The sequence below is a fragment of the Zea mays genome, chromosome 6, assembly GCF_902167145.1.
Source record: "Zea mays cultivar B73 chromosome 6, Zm-B73-REFERENCE-NAM-5.0, whole genome shotgun sequence".
NCBI lineage: Eukaryota > Viridiplantae > Streptophyta > Magnoliopsida > Poales > Poaceae > Zea > Zea mays.
This window is the reverse complement of record NC_050101.1, coordinates 172728510-172737992: the sequence shown is the minus strand read 5'-3', so window position 1 is coordinate 172737992 and position 9483 is coordinate 172728510.

The window sequence follows — 9483 nt, the reverse complement described above, 5'->3', positions numbered from 1 at the left end:
ACCCGGAGGCGTAGGAGTCCCTCGGCTCAGTCGGCCTTGCCACTTACATGCACCCGCGTTTGCTCCTTGGGGCCTTGCTTCCGACATAGCCGGGGGAACGCAAAAGCTTTTTTGATTGAAAATTTTGGACGCAAAGAGGTTCCCCAATCTTGACGCAGAGGGGGTTCCCCCCTTTTAACCCCCGAGGGAGGGTCGGGCTTTGCCGAGGCAAGGCCGACCCTTCCTTGATGACTAAACTTTGCGTGGGTGCGAGGTATATGATCAACTTGAAAACATCTTAAGGGTAGAAGCGACGTAGCTGTTGGATGTTCCAGGCGTTGCCGTAGACCTCGCCTTGACTGTTGGCCAGCTTGTACGTTCCGGGCTTCAGAACCTTGGCGATGACGAATGGCCCCTCCCAGGGGGCGTGAGCTTGTGCCGCCCACGGGCGTCTTGTCAAAGCCGAAGCACCAGGTCGCCCACCTGGAGGTCTCGGGACCGGACCCCTCGGGCGTGGTAGCATCGCAGGGACTGCTGGTACCGCGCCGAGTGTAGCAAGGCCTGGTCCCGAGCCTCCTCCAGCTGGTCCAGCGAGTCTTCTCGGCTAACTTGGTTGCTTTGGTCGGTGTAGGCCCTCGTCCTCGGGGAACCGTATTCTAAGTCTGTGGGCAAGATGGCTTCGGCCCCATAGACCAGAAAGAACAGCGTGAAGCCCGTGGCTCGGCTCGGCGTTGTCCTCAGACTCCAGACCACCGAGGGGAGTTCCTTCATCCACCGCTTGCCGAACTTGTTGAGGTCGTTGTAGATCCGAGGCTTGAGCCCTTGTAGAATCATGCCGTTGGCACGCTCTACCTGCCCATTCGTCATGGGATGAGCCACGGCGGCCCAGTCCACCCGGATGTGGTGATCCTCGTAGAAGTCCAGGAACTTTCTGCCGGTGAACTGGGTGCCGTTGTCGGTGATGATGGAGTTCGGGACCCCAAAGCGATGGATGATGTTGGTGAAGAACGCCACCGCCTGCTCGGACCTGATGCTGTTCAGGGGTCGGACCTCGATCCACTTGGAGAATTTGTCGATGGCGACCAGCAGGTGCGTGTAGCCCCCGGGTGCCTTCTGCAAGGGGCCGACGAGATCCAGACCCCACACAGCAAAAGGCCAGGTGATGGGTATCGTCTGTAGAGCCTGAGCGGGCAGGTGGGTCTGCCTCGCGTAGAATTGACACCCTTCACAGGTGCGGACGATTCTGGTAGCGTCGGCCACCGCCGTCGGCCAGTAGAAGCCTTGCCGGAAAGCATTCCCGACAAGGGCTCGAGGCACTGCGTGATGGCCGCAAGCCCCCGAGTGTATCTCTCGCAGGAGTTCCTGACCTTCGGCGATGGAGATGCATCGCTGGAGGATGTCTGAGGGGCTGCGGTGGTAGAGCTCCTTCCCATCTCCCAGCAAGACGAACAACTTGGCGCGTCGCGCCAACCGCCGAGCCTCGGCTCGGTCGAGGGGTAGCTCTCCTCGGTGGAGATATTGCAGGTACGGGGTCTGCCAGTTTCGATTAGGCGTGACCTCGCTTCGCTCCTCCTCGACGCACAGTGCCTCACCCTCGGGGGCCGAGGGTACCTCGGACTGAACCGAGGGCGCCTCGGGCCGAGCTGAGGGTGCCTCGGACTGAGCCGGGGGTGCCTCGGACTGAGCCGAGGGCGCCTCGGGTCGAGCTGAGGGTACCTTGGACTGAGCCGAGGGTACCTCGGGCTCGGACGTGTCATCGATCTTGACGGAGGGTTGATGCAGGTCTCGGGAGAAGATGTCCGGGGGAACCGTTGTTTGCCCCGAGGCTATTTTAGCCAGCTCGTCCGCAGTCTCGTTGTAGCGCCGGGCGATGTAGTTGAGCTCCCTCTTCTTGCCTCTCGACCACAATCGCTGCGCTAACCACCTGAGTGGTCGCGGCGACGTAGACCAAGAGGGCTTCTCCGGCAGCTGGGGGCACCAAGATAGGCGCCTTCGTGAGGAGCGCCTTCAGGTTCCCGAGGGCTTCCTCGGCCTCAGGGGTCCAAGTGAAGCACTCGGCCTTCCTCAAGAGGCGGTACAGGTAGACCTCTTTCGCCGAGGCGTGTGATGAAGCGGCTCAGAGCCACGAGACATCCCATGACTCTCTGTACGCCTTTCAAGTCCTTGATGGGCCCCATGCTGGTGATGGCTGCGATCTTCTCCAGGTTGGCTTCGATGCCCCGCTCGGAGACGATGAACCCCAAGAGCATGCCTCGGGGCACCCCGAAGACACACTTTTCGGGATTGAGCTTGACGCCTTTCGCCTTGAGACATCGGAACGTCGCTTCAAGGTCGGAAAGGAGGTCGGAGGCTTTCCTCGTCTTGACTACGATGTCATCGACGTAGGCCTCGACCGTGCGGCCGATGTGTTCGCCGAACACATGGTTCATGCATCGCTGGTACGTCGCGCCCGCATTCCTCAAGCCGAACGACATGGTGACATAGTAGTACATGCCGAAGGGTGTGATGAAAGAAGTCACGAGCTGGTCGGACTCTTTCATCCTGATTTGGTGATACCCTGAGTAGGCATCGAGGAAAGACAGGGTTTCGCACCCAGCAGTGGAATCCACGATTTGGTCGATGCGAGGCAGAGGGTAGGGAACCTTCGAACAAGCTTTGTTGAGACCAGTGTAGTCTACACACATCCGCCATTTCCCCCTTTCTTTCTCACAAGCACAGGGTTGGCAAGCCATTCGGGATGGAATACCTCTTTGATGAACCCTGCCGCCATTAGCTTGTGGATCTCCTCGCCTATGGCTCTGCGCTTCTCTTCGTCGAATCGGCGCAGAGGCTGCTTGACGGGTCGGGCTCCGGCTCGGATGTCCAGCGAGTGCTCGGCGACATCCCTCGATATGCCGGGCATGTCCGAGGGACTCCAGGCGAAGACGTCGGCGTTCGCGCGGAGAAAGTCGACGAGCACTGCTTCCTATTTGGGATCGAGCCCGGAGCCGATCCGGATCTGCTTGGAGGCGTCGCCGCTGGGGTCGAGGGGGACGGACTTAACCGTCTCCGCTGGCTCAAAGTTGCCGGCATGACGCTTCACGTCTGGCACCTCCTTAGAGAGGCTCTCCAGGTCGGCGATGAGGGCCTCGGACTCGGCGAGGGCCTCGGCGTACTCCACGCACTCCACGTCGCATTCGAACGCGTGTTTGTACGTGGGTCCGACGGTGATGACCCCGTTGGGGCCCGGCACCTTGAGCTTCAGGTAGGTGTAGTTGGGGACGGCCATGAACTTCGCGTAGCATGGTCTTCCCAATACCACGTGGTAGGTTCCTCGGAACCCGACCACCTCGAACGTCAGGGTCTCCCTTCGGAAGTTGGAGGGTGTTCCGAAGCAGACGGGAAGGTCGAGCTGTCCGAGGGGCTGGACGCGCTTCCCGGAAATGATCCCATGGAAGGGCGCTGCACCTGCTCGGACAGAGGACAGATCGGCACGCAGGAGTCTGAGGGTCTCGGCGTAGATGATGTTGAGGCTGCTGCCTCCGTCCATGAGGACCTTGGTGAGCCTGACGTCGCCGATGACGGGGTCGACGACGAGCGGGTATTTCCCCGGGCTCGGCACATGGTCGGGGTGATCGGCTCGGTCGAAGGTGATGGGCTTGTCGGACCAGTCTAGATAGACTGGCGCCGCCACCTTCACCGAGCAGACCTCCCGACGCTCTTGCTTGCGGTGCCGAGCCGAGGCGTTCGCCGCTTGCCCACCGTAGATCATGAAGCAGTCGCGGACCTCGGGGAACTCTCCTGCCTGGTGATCTTCCTTCTTGTCATCGTCACGGGCCTTGCCACCCTCTGCGGGTGGCCCGGCGCTGTGGAAGTGGCGCCGAAGCATGACGCACTCCTCAAGGGTGTGCTTGACGGGCCCCTGGTGATAGGGGCACGGCTCCTTGAGCATCTTGTCGAAGAGGTTGGCACCTCTGGGGGGTTTCCGAGGGTTCTTGTACTCGGCGGCGGCGACAAGGTCCGCGTCGGCGGCGTCACGTTTCGCTTGCGACTTCTTCTTGCCCTTCTTCTTGGCGTCGCGCTGAGTTGACGCCTCGGGAGTATCTTCCGATGGGCGGCCCTAGGGCTGCTTGTCCTTCCGGAAGATAGCCTCGACCGCCTCCTGGCCGGAGGCGAACTTGGTGGCGATGTCCATCAGCTCGCTCGCCCTGGTGGGGGTCTTGCGACCTAGCTTGCTCACCAGGTCACGGCAGGTGGTGCCAGCGAGGAACGCGCCGATGACATCCGAGTCGGTGATGTTGGGCAGCTCGGTGCGCTGCTTCGAGAATCGCCGGATGTAGTCTTGGAGAGACTCTCCCGGCTGCTGTCGGCAGCTTCGGAGGTCCTAGGAATTCCCGGGGCGCACGTACGTGCCCTGGAAATTGCCGTCGAAAGCTTGGACTAGGTCGTCCCAGTTGGAGATCTGCCCCGAAGGCAGGTGCTCCAACCAGGCGCGAGCGGTGTCGGAGAGGAACAGGGGGAGGTTGCGGATGATGAGGTTGTCATCGTCCGTTCCACCCAGTTGGCAGGCCAGACGGTAGTCCGCGAGCCACAGTTCCGGTCTCGTCTCCCCGAGTACTTTGTGATAGTAGTCGGGGGTCGGAACCGGGTCGGGAACGGCGCCCGTCGGATGGCTCGGCTAAAGGCCTGCGGACCGGGTGGTTCGGGCGAGGGACTTCGATCCTCCCCGCTGTCGTAGCGTCCCCCACGCCTGGGGTGGTAGCCTCGGCGCACCCTCTCGTCGAGGTGGGCCCGACGGTCGCGGTGATGGTGCTCGTTGCCGAGGCGACCCGGGGCCGCAGGCGCTGTGTTGCGCGTGCGCCCGGTGTAGACCGAGGCTTCCCGCATGAATCGGGAAGTCACGGCATGAGGTTCCGAGGGGTACCCCTGCCTTCGGGAGGCAGAGCTCTCGGCCCGTCGGACCGCGGCGCCTTCCAAGAGATTCTTGAGCTCTCCCTGGATTCGTCGTCCCACGGTGGTTGATGGCTCCGGCATCTCGCGGAGAAGCATCGCTACTGCAGCCAGGTTCCGGCCGACCCCACTAGATGCGGGTGGTGGCCTGACCCTGACGTCATCGTTGATGCGGTGCTGGAAGCCCTGGGGTAGATGACGTATTTCCCCGGCCAGGGGTTGGCCCGCCCATGCCTGCCCGACGTCCCGACGGATCGGCTCAAGCGCTCCTGCTCCCTCGTTGAGCCTGGCCTGCACCCCGCGGATTTGCTCGAGCTGTGGGTCATGGCCCCCCGCCTGAACGGGGACCACAGCTAGCTCCCGCGGGATGTCAACGCGAGGCACCGACCTAGGGAGGTCACCGTCCTCCGGCATGCCGAGATGGTTGCCTTCGGAGGGACCCTCTAGATCGACGTGGAAGCATTCGCGACTTGGGCCGTAGTCCTCGTCGCCGAGGCTACGGCTACCGTCGGAACAGTCGGAAAGGCAGTAGTCGCATGCGGTCATAAAGTCCCGCATGACACTGGGGTTGCCAAGTCCAGAGAAATCCCAACAGATGCTGGGTTCGCCGTCTTCCTCGGACCCAGAGGGCTCGTAGGTCGAGACGTCCGTCAGCCGGTCCCAAGGTGACCGCATACGAAACCCAGAGGGTTTGGACTTGCCTCTACGAGAGCGCCCGCTAAAGCGAAGCCGCTAGGCGGGTCGAGGCTGAATCCGAAAGACGTGGGATGGGAATCGGTCGGTACCTTTTGGTCGACGAGCGGCGATAATGTCATGTCGGGGGCTGACTGCACCGTCGTCTCACGTACGAGGGTGACGTCCAGCAAGCTTTTCGCGAGCGTGCTGGCGTCATCCGCTTGCTCGGGTTTGGCGTGTCGCGGGGAGACGGCGCTCGCCTTCGTCTCAAACGCGAGGTCGACGCCCGGTGCGCCCCCCGTTGGGGCGCTGGGGCCATCGACTCGCTCAACAGCCGACGAGGCGCTGTCTCCTGCTTGGCCTTGGTTGCCCCGCCTCCTCCTTCGTCGGCGGGGGAGAGGACGGGGTGAGCTCGAAGGTTGTTCTTCCACCACGCGGGGAAGACGTCGTCGATTCCGCCGCCGGCGGGCGGGCTGTCGACCGCCACTGTCGTTGTCGCTCGGCGGTGGAAGGAGTATCATGTCGTAGCTGCCGTCGAGGGACATGAACTCAAGACTCCCGAAACGGAGCACCGTCCCGGGTTGGAGAGGTTGCTGGAGACTGCCCATCTGGAGCTTGACGGGAAGTTGTTCGTCAACACGCAGCAGGCCCCTACCTGGCGCGCCAACTGTCGGCGTTCCGAGACCGGGGGGTCCCTGAGCCGACGGGTGAATGTCGCCGCGTGCCCCAGCTCAGATGGGTCGAGCGCGAGGGCGAGCGCGAAGGGGGGAGAGCGAGGCGGCCGGAGTCCGGCGTGAGAGAGGTGGGAATCCCGCGGCCTTCGTGTTCATCCCGCGCCCAGGTCGGGTGCGCTTGCAGTAGGGGGTTACAAGCGTCCACGTGGGAGAGGGAGCGAGCGGCTCCGGGCGAGCGCGTGTCTCGTCCTCGTCCCCGCGCGGCCAACCCTCTCTAAGAGGGCCCTGGTCCTCCCTTTTATAGGCGCAAGGAGAGGATCCAGGTGTACAATGGGGGGTGTAGCAGAGTGCTACGTGTCTAGCGGAGGAGAGCTAGTGCCCTAAGTACATGCCGTTGTGGCAGCCGGAGAGATCTTGGCACCCAGCTGGTGTGATGTCGTGGCCGTCGGAGGAGCGATGGAGCCTGGCGGAGGGACAGCTGTCAGAGCGGTTGAATCCTTGCTGACGTCCTCTTGCTTCCGTAAGGGGGCTGAGAGCTGCCGTCGTCATAGAGTATGTAGGGCGCCATCATTGCCTATCTGGAGGAGCGAGCCAGATGGGACGCCGGTCTTGTTCCCTGCGGCCCGAGTCAGCTCGGGGTAGGGTGATGATGGCGCCTCCTGTTGACGTGGCTGGTCTGCGCCCTAGGTTGGGCGATGTGGAAGCTCCTCCGAAGCCGAGGTCGAGTCTGTCTTCCGTGGCCGAGGTCAGGTCCGAGCCCCAGGTTCGGGCGAGGCGGAGATCGCCGGCTGATGCCGGGGCGAAGTCCGAGCCCTGGGGTCGGGCGAAGCGGAGTTCGTCGTCTTCTGGGGCCGAGCCCAAGTCCGAGCCCTGGGTCGGGCGAGGCGGAGATCGTTGTCTTCCAATACTTAGCCCGAGTCCGAGCCCTAGGTCGGGCGAGGCGGAGATCGTCGTCTTCTGGGACTTAGCCAGAGTCCGAGCCCTGGGTCGGGCGAGGCGGAGATCGTCGTCTTCCGGGACTTAGCCCGAGTCCGAGCCCTGGGTCGGGCGAAGTTCGCCGTCTTCCGGGACTTAGCCCGAGTCCGAGCCCTGGGTCGGGCGGAGTTCGCCGTCTTCCGGGACTTAGCCCGAGTCCGAGCCCTAGGTCGGGCGAAGCGGAGCTTCCTACGATGCCTTCGGTAGGGCCTGACTGCCTGTCAGTCTCACTCTATCAAGTGGCACCGCAGTCGGAGTGGCGCAGGCGGCGCTGTCCTTCTGTCAGGCCGGTCAGTGGAGCGGCGAAGTGACGGCGGTCACTTCGGCTCTGCCGGCTGGGGGGCGCGCGTCAGGATAAGGGTGTCAGGCCACCTTTGCATTAAATGCTCCTGCGACTTGGTCGGTCGGTGCGGCGATTTGGTCAGGGTTGCTTCTTAGCGAAGGCAGGGCCTCGGGCGAGCCGGGAATATGTTCGCCGCTGAAGGGGGGCCTCGGGCGAGACGGAAATCCTCCGGGGTCGGCTGCCCTTGTCCGAGGATAGGCTCGGGCGAGGCGTGATCGTGTCCCTCGAATGGACTGATCCCTGACTTAATCGCACCCATTAGGCCTTTGCAGCTTTGTGCTGATGGGGGTTACCAGCTGATAATTAGGAGCCTTGAGGGTACCCCTAATTATGGTTCCGACAATTGTAGACCGCCCCCGCCCCCCAGCCCCACCTGCCCGACCTCGGGTTCCTAGCCGCCAAACCAGCCGCAATCCTTGCTCCACCCACCCGATGCGCCGCCAGCCGCAATCCGCCCGCAAGCACCCCTCCCGCCGCGATTCCCGCCACCGCGCGCAGCTCTCCACCGCCGCGATTCCCGCAGCCGCGCGCACGACCCCCATCTGCCTTCGCACGCACGCACGCTCCCAGTTCGCGATAACCCCAGCCGCCATCCCGCCGGTTGTCTCCACCGCCGCGATTCCCGCAGCCGCGCGCACGACCCCCATCTGCCTTCGCACGCACGCTCCCAGTTCGCGATAACCCCAGCCGCCATCCCGCCGGTTGTGCGCGCCGCGAACGCCGCCAACGCCGCGAGCACTCCGCCCACGACAGCGCGCCCCGACAGCCGCCGTCCCGCAATGCGCGACACCAACTGCAAACCCTACGCCAACCACAAGGCTTGGCCACCGCTATCCGCCCAACACCGTACGCCCCGCACGCACGCCATCCACCGCGAACCCCACCCGCTGTCGCGATACGCCAGCCGAAAACCCCGTCGCGATCCCCGCCCCACTCCAACAGATATGCTGCGACAGCTCTGCGAAATCCACCTGTGTCGCAAACGCCCGCACGCCCGCACGCGATTCGCCACGACCTCCATACCTAGCGCGCAGCCTCGAGCAGTCCGCAAACAACTGTCGCGCTCTTGGCGGCATGATCTCCGTAGAACCCAAACAAAACTGCCCCTGTCCAATCCCCTGATCAATCCCACCCGCCGTCATTTGCCCGCCCCGCCCCGCCCCGTTCATTCCCACGCCATTGTGCGGCTAGAGAGGAAGGTCGAAGGAGAAGGATCTTGCCCCGACAGCAGAGAGGAAGGTTGCTCAACCGCGCAGGCCTCGACCAAGGTAAGCCATTAGGCTCGACCCTCCAATGAAGTTGATATGCTTATTTGTCAGTTGTCAGTGTTGATTTGTTTAGGGTTTATCAAGGCAGTTGTCTGTGCTTCTTTGTAATTCAATGTTACTGCCCATGCAAAACCACGTCGTTGATATGCTTTAACATTCTGTCCCACGCCAGTGTGCCGCTAGAGAGGAAGGTCGAAGGAAAAGGATCTTGGCTCGACATCGGAACTGGAAGGTTGCTCAACTGCGCCGGCTTCGACCAAGGTAAGCCATTAGGCTCGACCACTGACAACTAACAAATTGGTGTCGAGGCAATTGCTTTCTTTGATCCAATTGCTTCTTTTGAATAACCTTCCTATTATTCCGGACACTGGTTTAGTTTAGTTTGAACAACATGAGCTGAAGAAATAAGCATCAATATGATAACACCTGTGATTTGTTTATTTGGAACTTACATAACAACAGTTAGTTTACTGAACGTCCTATGTATCTTCACATAATAAATCAAAACAATCATCTCTCCCATAAATAGTTTACGGGTGGTAATTTTAAAAACATATAAATTACAGAAATGAATGGTCAAATTCAAAATTGCCCTACAGAAATCATTGAAGAGAGTAATAAAAATATAGGCATCGTGAAC